General features: G+C 40.0%; 1 protein-coding gene across 2 annotated transcripts in view; it reads left to right on the top strand.

Annotated features, from left to right (window-relative positions):
• Positions 1-1,964: 1,964 nt before the first annotated feature.
• The window catches only part of CAB39 (calcium binding protein 39), a 63,847-nt gene continuing 53,987 nt past the window's right edge, over positions 1,965-11,824 (top strand). Inside the window, exon 1 of one of the 2 annotated variants that reach the window (XM_061636720.1) lies at positions 1,965-2,234. The gene's annotated coding sequence lies outside the window, so the exon portion shown is untranslated. Of the gene's footprint in view, positions 2,321-11,824 lie in introns of both variants that reach the window. The other variant, XM_061636719.1, reaches the window with a different exon arrangement.

The raw sequence follows: 11,824 nt of genomic DNA, 5'->3' as shown, positions 1-11,824 counted from the left end.
ATAAGGAGCTCCATAATATCCATGTGCTGGAAGGAAATGTCCTTGCTTGCAAAATCTCTCATAGCCTATGGATGTTATAGGATTCCATGTGGACAGTGCTTTTTGAAAAAGTCGGTGTTGTCCTGCCCTGCTACATGCTAAATTGCTGCAAATTAAATTGAAACTGAGGGGGAAATGGCAATATGTGGTAGCTGTTCAGAGAAAAGGAAGTGAGGTATTCTACTGGACTAGTAGCAAACTCCTTGTGTGAGCCTCAGCAGGTTTTAAAACCCTGATTCATTTTCCCCAAGTCTCTTTCCATTGTGCCTGTTCTTAGATTCTGTGTAAAGGATAGCTTTTCAGAGGGTTAAAGGCAATATGTTAAAGGAAATATGTTAGAGCCATCACTGCCATAGGCATGCAACTTAAAACCTCTGGTCGCCTCATCTCAAAAAGGATATTATAGAGTTGGAAAAGGTTCAGAGGAGGGCAACCAGAATGATCAGGGGGATGGAGCGACTCCCTTATGAGGAAAGGTTGCAGCATTTGGGGCTTTTTAGTTTAGAGAAAAGGCAGGTCAGAGGAGACATGATAGAAGTGTATAAAATTATGCATGACATTGAGAAAGTGGATAGAGAAAAGTTTTTCTCCCTCTTTCATAATACTAGAACTCGTGGACGTTCAAAGAAGCTGAATGTTGGAAGATTCAGGACAGACAAAAGGAAGTACTTCTTTACTCAGCGCATAGTTAAACTATGGAATTTGCTCCCACAAGATGCAGTAATGGCCACCAGCTTGGATGGCTTTAAAAGAAGATTAGACAAATTCATGGAGGACAGGGCTATCAATGGCTACTAGCCGTGATTGCTGTGCTCTGCCACCCTAGTCAGAGGCAGCATGCTTCTGAAAACCAGTTGTCTGAAACCTCAGGAGGGGAGAGTGTCCTTGCACTCTGGTCCTGCTTGCGGGCTTCCCCCAGGCACCTGGTTGGCCACTGTGAGAACAGGATGCTGGACTAGATGGGCCACTGGCCTGATCCAGCAGGCTCTTCTTATGTTATGTTCTCTAACCAAATAGGTTTTGCAAGTTTCTGCAGCACTACTAAACCTGCAAAACCTATTTGTCCAGAAACCATAGCTGAACTGAAAATAATGAATATGGGTGTACCATTGACTATCATCTACTTCTGAGTTTTTGGAAAGCTATCAGCCTCAGTGGCCTACCCACTTCTATCAGTCTTGTAGCATGTTGGGCTGATGGAAAGTCTCTCACAAGGCACCAAGACTATCCACTCTTGCCTGCATTTGATCCACATTTGACCTGGTAGTAAGACCCACTGAACACAGTAGGATTTACTTTCACATAGACTCACACAGCAAGGGAAAGGCTCTTTGTATATGCTCAGGGGCCCTGTTTTTACTACTTCACAAGATGCAGGGTTGAGATGTGTCACTAACAAATCAATTCTGGATCTCCATGATCTGCTTCTAAATTTATAAAGCAGATGTTATTCTCAAGATCTAATAGGTAAGGCACTAGTAATCACTGCTAAAGTGTTAAGCAGTATATAAATTGCTGAAATAAGTATCTCAGTGTTAATTGAGCCAGAGTTCTCCTGACGAAGAACCCAAGTAGTGTACTATCAAATCAGACGAAATTCCACCTAATCCAGCATTCTTTGAAAGAATGCAAGCAAGCACTAGTCTACCACAAATTGGTCCGTGATTTTACAGTGGCCTACAGAGCATGTGCAGGTTATAATCTCACATACACAAATCTTTGTTTTTTATTAGAATGTGGTCAGATGTTTGAAGGGCTTCCACAGAACCCCAGCTACAGCCTGCAACTGACGAAGAAAAGGCACTTTAGCCCATGCTCAGAGGCATTCCTTTCTATATTGTCAGCGAACTCATCCTGTTCCAAGAGCGGCAGAACATTGGCAGGCGTTGAAAGGCGCCTGGCAGGCCAAGGGCCGGGACAGCCGCGCGGGTCCCGCCAAGCCGCAAGGGGCAGCAGTGAGTCGTCGGCCGAGCTGGGCACAGGCTTTCTCCTGCTTCGCCCCAGCTGCTCGTCGGTCAGCAGTATCCGCCGCCGGGCTGGGAAGGGAAGAGAAGAGAGAAGGGAAAGGAAGAGAAGGGGCCGCTGCGCAGCCAGGTCCGCGGGGCGGGGGAGAGGCCAGTGAGGCCGACACCGAGCCTCAGGCCCAGACGAACTACGCTGGGGGGAGGAGCGCTAGCCGAGGACCTGACCGACAGGTAGCCGACGCCGCAGCACGACGACGACGACGAGGAGGTGGTAGCCGCTGCCTACCGGCCAACCGTCTCCTCGCCGCGGAGCGAAGGTACCGTTGTGTTGGGCTGCCGGGGCCTTGCGGCCCGCAGCTCGCCAAGCCCGGCATGGTGTAGTACTTAGGGAGGCCTTGGGGCTTCTGTTTATCTGGGGGATAGTGTTGGCGGCAGGTCTCTGCCTCGCGCTGGATTTGAGGTACGGGCCCCCGAAGCGTCCTCAACCCCCGTGGTATGTGGTGGGTGACTGTGGCTGGCCGAGGGACGGGCGCTTGACCCTCAGGGTGTGTCCTCGGGGTGTCTTAACACGGATTAGCCAGTCCATTACGTGCCGTGCTGGGTGGAGAAATGGATTTTTCCTTCTCCGCCCCGCCTTCCTTTCTTCTTTACCTTCTGTGCCTCCTGCTGAAGTGCGTGGCTCTAATCGACCTTTGTGATTATGACTATGGAGTCAAGAACTGGGAGTCAGTTTTTGGGGTCCCAAGGTGTGCCTGTGCGACATCAGACTGCTCCTTGGTGGTTCCTACTTGGGGCGCCTAGCACTGTTGTTCTTCTGGGCTCTATGTAAATTCAGTTTGTTTAAAAGGCTTGGAGATCTTAAACCTGCTTGTCAGTGTTGAGGAAAGGAGGGACCTCCTTAAATCCGGAAATGCTGCGAGTTCTTTTTCAAGGTAGCTTTTGAGGCTATGAACAGCCAAGAGACTGTCGTCAGGTTAGTTAAGCCGGTTTCTTGGTACTGCAGAAATGAAAGCGTATTTGCTTTTCTCTTACAAAATTGCCCTGCACACAAAGAGGCCCAGCTTGAGTCAATGTAAATACACAAATAAATCTAACGCTTCTTAGTTGCTAGGTTCTTTTAATAAATATAGAAGATGGGTAGGCCTGTGCCTATTTTAAAAGCTTGAGTATTGCAATAGTAAATAGTGAGGTTGAGGATGATTCATAGGATTGTTTGTACAGAGTGATTGCCCTTTCTTAAATTAACTAATTTGATAAATTTTAGGTTATCCCACTAGAGAACACACACAAATTGGTGCAAGGTGTTCTGTAAAAATACAGTGTACCTATAGATATGTACACATTGGTACTTTTTAATGGGATTTGCACAGAGTGATAAGTTTTGTTCACTTTACAGCTGATTTATTTTGGATCTTGTAAATTTGGAGTTACTGAAACTGGTATTACCAAATAGTATTGGGTATAAAGTGCCATACAAGTTTTGCTTCTAAATAAAATGTAGTTATTTAACATGACATTTATGCACAAAACGGTAGCAAGAGAAGCGAACATACATGGTTTATAAATGCCACAAGGGAGAGAGGTGGTATATTAAATTGGCAAGTTTGCAGTCTGATCTAGCTTGTATCAACTGATTCAGTTCTATAAAAAAGTATTCTGTATTTGGGTTGTATTACAGAATTGTAAAGACATAAGCTTTTGTGTAGAGAGGTACACAACATCAGAAGCTTCCCGTTATGTCTTCTGTGGCCTTGGGATATGTTTCCTTTTTAACCATAAAGTACATGAATCAACCTAATATTAGCATGGCTCAGACTTTCTAGACTAGGCATGGGGAACCTTTGGCTCTCCAGATGTTGCTGAACTACAACTCCTATCAGCCCCAACAAGCATGGCAAATTGCCAGGAATGATGGGAGTTGCAGTTCAGCAACATCTGGAGGATCAAAGTTTCCCCACCCCTTTTCAAGGTTATATAAAAGTGACTCTGTGGCCCAGGAGGTGGGGCCATTTCTTTGATATTGACTAAGGGTCCAGCAAGGGAAATAATTGTATGTGGTAGTAATGAGAGACTGGATCTCCAGTGCTGGAAGAAGACAGAGTGGAATTGTATGGTTGCAAGCAATTTTGCTTGCTGAACATGTGTCGTAATTACTGTGGGCATGGACAAAAGCATTTCCAACACTGGGCTCTTACATATTTTTATCAATCAAGCTTACATGTTGCTTTATATTTGTAGTGGAAGAGTCCTTTATGTAATTCTGTTAATGATGGGATTCATGGCCTGGAGAAAACTTTCCCAGAATTGTTGAAGAAATCTTTGCTTTTTAAATAAATTGCTCAGTGCTGCATTACTTTTTAATCTGTGATATTTTAGGAGAAGAAGCCAGTTTCTATCAGTTTCTAACAAATCAGTTATAAACCTATTTGAAGCTGCATTTTTTTTAAAAAAACACAGTCCTGTTAAGTTGCCTACAGCAGCTTGTTAAGAATACTGGCTGAAAATTTGACTGCTGAATTAATTTTATCAAGAACATCTTTTGCATTTGGTTGAAGTTCATATTGTCAGAGAATATGCAATGTAATATTGCTACTCTGGACTACATTTATATGAAGAGGCTCTTTGGGCTCCATTTCTGCACACAAAAGCTTAAATCTCATTGACTGAACTGGCTGATTCAAATGAGTTGTAGGACTGTAGTTTTGGGAATTATAGCAGAACCCTGCTTGCCGCATGACAGTTGCTTGTTACTACTGAAGATGAAAAGGATGATCAAGATATGTATAAACTTTTCACTGATTTTTTTCAGTGTTTATCAGACAGAACGATTAAGTGTTTCTTTTATGGCACAAAGTTATTAAATATTTATTTGTTTATTTTATTGAATTCATTTCCCACCCTTCCTCCCAAAGGGTCAGTTGGCACACCTCTTAATTGTAACTTAATAATAACTCCCTGCCTCTTTACATCAGGTGGGCACCTTCACTGTATTCCTTTTGGCACCTGCTTAAAACTTTTTGCAGAACATATCATACGGAAAGCGGGATTGGACCAAGATGAAGGAGGTGTGAAAATTGGAGGGAGAAATACCAATAATTTAAGATATGCAGATGATACCATACTACTAGTAGAAATCAGTAATGATTTGAAGCTAATGAAAGTTAAAAAGGAAAGCACAAAAGCAGGACTACAGCTGAATGCCAAGAAGACTAAAGTAATGACAACAGAAGATTTATGTAACTTTAAAGTCGACAATGAGGACATTGAACTTGTCAAGGATTATCAATACCTCGGCACAGTCATTAACCAAAATGGAGGCAATAGTCAAGAAATTAGAAAAAGGCTAGGACTGGGGAGGGTAGCTATGAGAGAACTAGAGAAGGTCCTCAAATACAAAGATGCATCACTGAACACCAGAGTCAGGATCATTCAGACCATGGTATTCCCGATCTCTATGTATGGATGTGAAAGTTGGACAGTGAAAAAAGTGGATAAGAGAAAAATCAACTCATTTGAAATGTGGTTTTGGAGGAGGGCTGTGGACCACGAAAAAGACAAATAATCGGGTGTTAGAACAAATTAAACCAGAGCTATGACTAGAAGCTAAAATGATGAAACTGAGGTTATCATACTTTGGACACGTAATGAGAAGACATGATTCACTAGAAAAGGCAATAATGCTGGGAAAAACAGAAGGGATTAGAAAAAGAGGAAGAGTAAACAAGAGATGGATTGATTCCATAAAGGAACCCACAGACTTTGCCAGGTCTGAACAGGGTGGTTTTAAAACTACAACTCCCATCAGCCCCAGGGATTGGGCTCGTGGGAGTTGTAGTTCAAAAAAGTAACTTTTCCAAGCTCTGGATTCACGTGGTGGTGATGAAATGCCGTGTGCTACCATTTTACTACAGTAAATTTGTTATTACTAGTTAATATACATTTGCCATTTATGAAGGAGTCTGAGTCAGAGAGTAGAAAAATAGAGGAATCGGAGTCGAAGGTCTGGCATACCGACTCCACAGCCCTGCTTGGAGGTCACTGATTCATAGGGTTGCCATAAGTCGTAATCGACTTGAAGCCACATTAACACACACACATCCAGACACATAGATGTTGATATGTTTAATTTTTTAATTGTTTTAATTACTTGTTTTTAACTGTTTTATTGACAATTTTAATTTTTTTAAAAATTGCTTAGAAGTCTTTACATTCAAGTGGTGTATAAATTTTGTTAAATTAAATAAATAGAGTAGTAGTTGTGGCATTTAAGTGCAGAGTCTGAAATGTTTAAAGTGGTGTCTTAAGTAGTTACTCAATTCTTAAATTTGTTATGAAGAAATGAAAAATATCTAACATATTATGTTCCTTTAATACTGGTCAAGATGCATTGATGCATATGTGTACATACTTCTGGTGCCTCATGAAACACTGCTGTAGATGATCTGATTACCTTTTGGGACAGCTTTTCAGGGGGCGTGAATAGGTACCACTAGAAGAGGATGGATGAAAATCCCCTCTGTGTGGGGGCTTTGGATCTCAGCCATTATTTGCAATGTTTCTGCAAATGTTCATTGTGCAGTTGCATGTATGTTGGTAAACAGACAACAGTTAGAAGTCTATCCTTTATTCAGAAATGAATTAACCTTATATGCCCATCAGCTATTTCTGTGTTATATGAAAATATGGTTTCTTGAGAGTGTTTTTATTACTATCACTTGCAGCCCCAGGGCCTGATTCTGTGAAGTTATGTCAAGAATGGCCCACCTCCCTGAAATATTTAGATTCCTAATATGCTTGATTGGGAGGGGAAGGGCTTTTATTTTTCACATTCTAAAATGACTTGCATTGTTAGACTTCTTTTAAATTGTGCTAATCAGTCTATTGCTTTACCTTGAAACAGGCTGTGTAATTTCTGTTTTAGTTCTTTTAAGAATGCTGGCACCATCCTCACAAGTTCATTCATGGTATAAACATAACTTTAGCTAATTAAAATAGATAGTAAGGTTTGGTTTTGTATAGCTTAATCTTATAAACTTGTTCAAGGCCTCTTTAGGAGATGGAAGTCCTGTAACAAATCAGATTCTGATTTCAAGTTGCACTGAAACTAGATCTCATTGATTCTGAGAGTGTATACTACAGTCGCAGATTTTAGTATTTGTGGTTCAGTACTTTAGGTTTTGTGGCCTAGGAGGGGAACACAATTACATTTTTCAACACTAAAGTCTAGTAGAGAGATGCCAGTATGGTTTAAGGTTGTATGATTGACTTTCCTTTATCTAAACGCTATCACCAAGGCATGTGGCACCTTAAGGGCTAAGGGTGACATCCAGTCGTAGCTGCCCACAACCAAAATGGATTTCTACTGGTGCAACAAGACTTCTCTTTCCTTTTATCCCTTTGCAGCCCCCCCCCACTTTCCCAAAATCTGCTACGGATGACTTGAGGACGCACCAGAGCCGTTAAGGGAGGGTGTGGAAATGAAAGGAGAAATCCCGTTGTTCAACCACAAGTCTGATCACCCAGGATTTAGATTTCACCCTAACACAATCTTGACTAGCCTGGTGCCCTTCAGATGTTTTGGACTGTAACTCCCATCAGCCCTATCCAGGATGGTTGTGCTGGATGAGGCTGATGGAAGTTCAAAACATCTGCAGGATACCAGGATGGGCATGTCTGCCATAAACAGATTTATTGTGGCATAATCTTTCATGGACTAAAAGCCCAATTCATTAGATTTGATTAAATAAGCTCTAGTGCCACAAGACCCTTTGGGTTTTTGCTCCTACAATCTAACACATACCTCTCAGGATTTCCCCCAGAAAATAGCTGTCCTGAGGTGTTCATAGTGTGTGTTTTGTTTTTTCTTCTTTGTTTATGCACTCACTTGTTAGTGTTGTAACAAGATTAATAATTGTAGAAGATCTAGAAATAACCTACTTCTGTGCAGTAAGTCTAATTTGCCTTTTTAAAGGGGAAAAAACTTTAAAAAGAGCATCAAAGTTAGTAACATTTAGAACTTATTTTAAAAACGGCATACATCTTTTGTTCAGGAAAAAATTGCAGAATAAAAAAGTCTTAAATAATTACAATGAATTAAGTCATTGCTATTTTTCACAACTGATTAGGGTATTTAGGCTGTTTCTTAGAATGGGGAACCATTTGCTTCATCTATAAATAAGTGTGAATACAATATGGCAAGAGCAGCCGTAGCACTAGGTCACAGCGTATGAAGTTACAGGCGGACACGCCAGTGCAAATGTTTAGGATAGGGTTGCCAGTTTTCCTGACCAAGTTTAAACAATTTTAAGGCAGTTTTACTATGAATAGCACCCCTGCCTCATTTTAGTAATTTAATTTCAGCATATATTGTGGTCATCTGTCTCTTAAAAGGAGGTTTTAAGATTGGCAGTAGAACTCTTACTTGATTGCATAGAGCTGACTGATGCAAGGTATGCCATACCATTGTTGGTCTCTACTTTATAACTGTAACACACAAATGTGCATGCAAAGTTTAAAATTGCCTCTGAATTCCTTGGGGCATGTCCTCAGAATGGTTTTGAAAAGTTCCTCTCTAATTAGATTTCAAAATATTTAACCTTATATAATTTTGTTGTACCAAAATGGATTTGATTGTGGGTAGATTCATGAACTGCATGTGCAGCTTGCTTACATATATTAATACATTTCCCTTGAGTAGGTAAGAGGCTGGCATTTATACCACAATAAAGGTGGAATGTAAAAAGGAATATGGGAAGTTGAGTTGGAGTGGGCAATTTTTTTAAAAAAACAACAGTGCATTTGAGCCTAAGAATTACTTTCCCACCTCATTTGTCCTTTGTATCTCCTGGAAAGCCACTCCTTAAGGGCCAGCAGATGGTGTTGAATAAGAGGCGGTGTAGTTGGAGGGGGTATACCTGGAAGCTGGAGATCTCCACTTCATAAGTGAAAGCAGTAATGTTATTTTGTGCAATCAACCTTTAGGATACTATTGAATATTGGCATCTCAGTCCTCGACATGCCTATTGAAAGTCCTGAATAAGCACGTTTAGGGTTGTTTTATGTTATGAACCTCCAAATCATTGCAGTAATACAAGTTTGGGATGAGTATTGTTATCATGGAATCATAGAATAGTAGAGTTGGAAGGGGCCTACAAGGGCATCAAGTCCCATCAAGTTATGTCGGTGTAAGCTAAAAGATCTGCCTTGTGTTAGAAGAATAAAACAGTGGGCCATTGCTACTGCACCAGCAATGTCTGGCATTGACAGATGCAGCTTAGTTTGTTAGCACACATTGGTCCCTTGCCATAAAAATTAATATGGACGCAATGGAGTGAGACTAGGAACAATTCATATTTCAGCCATTACAGAACTATGCAAGTCGAAACCTTATGTAATGTATTAATATGGGATAATGGACAGAGTAGCAGGATGAGTTCCCATTTGCATAGGATGGTCTAAATATATTGGTGCAAGTTATGTTTGTGCTGTCTTAGTAGTGCATATCTTAGCTTCTGTAGGTTCCAAACACTTGTTCCTTACTTATTTATTTATTAAACATATATCCCCCCCCTCCCAGAAGGTGCCCAGGGCAGCGAACAAAACACTAAACACACTCTAAAACATCTTAAAACAAACCTTAAAATATATAAAAACAAAACATCTTTAAAAACATCTTTTTAAAAATTCAGTACGGTACTATTCAGTAACAAATAGTGTGTTATAGGGGATGTGTGAATTAAACCACATTGTACAAGACAAATTTATGTGTTAACTTTCTCTTTTAAATCTTTATAATTAAAATTTTGTTTTAAGTTTTGTAGTACCTTGCTTTAAAATCAGTTTTGTAAAATGTGATATGAATATAATTTTAGCATATCAGTTCATTGAAATATATTGCATCTTGTGAATCTTTATCAGCTAAAGTCAAGACTATTTTCTACATTTAAGTGGTTGGAGGAATCTCTCAACTTCTCAGTGTCACGTCTAGACTAAAGATTCTGCAGCCCCATAATCTTAATTGTCTTTTGCATTGGCTGGGTCCCCTCACCTGCTGCTGATCCTTCTCTTGATCGAGTTAATGCTGACTAGGATCTGAAACCAAAGATTGAAGCTGGTGAGCAATTCTGGTCAGGTAAGAGAGAACCTGGTTAATATTGCTGTTGAAGAAATACTTAGCCATAGGCAAGGGCATGGGAGTTTTTCTGGGAGAGGGACTGGGGAAAGGAATACATAATCCAGCAGCCAGTTCTTTATCTCTTTACTGTGGGGCCATGGAGGAACACGTGTTGATATATAGCACTGAAGTCGTAAAATATTATATAGCACTTACTAACAAGCTAAAATGCATGATAAATGAAATATGCTTTTGTGTGTGTACATATATAGTCTGTGTGCCCTCCTAGTTAGCAAATATGAACAAAATATAGTGCAGAGGTCCTATTTAACTTGTAAATCAATGTTCGTTATTATCATTACTGAAGTATAAATAGAAAGCTGGATCAACATTTTAAGCTGAGGTTTTCCACTTGGTGATATAAATCTTGATTTATATTGCTAATTTAAATCAGTCCCCCAGTGTTGTATAAATGAACAGATTCAGAATTAAGCCCAAAGGGGAGCAGCCGCCTAGTTCATACAGAAATAACTATAGCAGTTTCTCAAACATGTGTGATCTATTTTGGAAGCATCAAGATGTAACTTTCTCTCATTCCAGTCTTACACACCCTACTTACTCTTTAAAATTTGAGGAAGTTGAATATGCTTTGTAATATACTGCATGGCTTTAATGAAAAAGATGTGATATTAAAAATTCTTGGGATGCATACAAGCAAGCTATGGATGCAATCCTAAACATAGTTTCTAGGGAGTAAGCTCAACTAAACAAAGTGCGATTTACTTCTGAGTAAACATGCCCAGGAGTGATCTGCATAAAAGAGTATTCCAGTCTTTAAGACATTGCTAAAAAGCTGTAATATGCACGTATATATTGTAGCATGAAAAACAAAATACACAGTCCTTCAGCTTCCTGTTTTTCGGAAGTAAGGTAGCTAATCTTGAAAACAAATATATAGATTAGGGCTGTGTACCAATTAAAGAAATTTTAACCAATTTATCTTATTTTCAGCCCATTAATTGATGAATATATTGATTTAACTTGCACATGGGTAAAAACAATATTTCTGAAGCTAGAAACTTTTCTTTTAGGGGCCAACAAGTGTTACAGCAGACATCATCTTAGGCAAGGCTTCCCCCATGTGACAAAGAAGGGACATATCTCTTTTTAAATAAAAAAATATTTTGCCTGGTTAATCAAAACCATCATTTTAGTCTATTAAAAGCTATTAATAATCTAACAAATTAATCTGTTAACCATTGCATCTCTAAAATAGGTATGTTTTAGAACTGTTGTTGGGGGAGCAGTAAAGAGGATTCCCCCCAAAGAGTTCTAAGCTGACACTTAAGCCTGGCTGCACTTAAAAATAGACTTAAGAAGCACTCTGCACATGTGCAGGACCTTACATTCTGAACTGCAGAATAATTTCTTAGCAAAATAACATTCAATTAATCTTGCACCTGAACCTAGGCAAATTCATATTTTGAGCCAGGTAATTACAAGGTTGATAACATCTCTAGTCACAAGTGACTTTTTCTCTCTAGATTGTTAGGCTGTAGAACAGCAGCAATAGCACACCATAGCTGGGCCCAAGGGCTCTCCTCTTCTTATCTTTGAGTGTCGCAAGCCTGTCTTCCCTGTGCTACTTGTCCTGCAGGTTGGTCATCCATGCTTTGTGTCATATGAAGTACTTTCATGTGATATTGCT

This window comes from Rhineura floridana, chromosome 7 (assembly GCF_030035675.1).
Source record: "Rhineura floridana isolate rRhiFlo1 chromosome 7, rRhiFlo1.hap2, whole genome shotgun sequence".
Taxonomy (NCBI): domain Eukaryota; kingdom Metazoa; phylum Chordata; class Lepidosauria; order Squamata; family Rhineuridae; genus Rhineura; species Rhineura floridana.
Note: the sequence above shows the minus strand (reverse complement) of the source record. Positions and strands in the feature narration are given on the sequence as shown.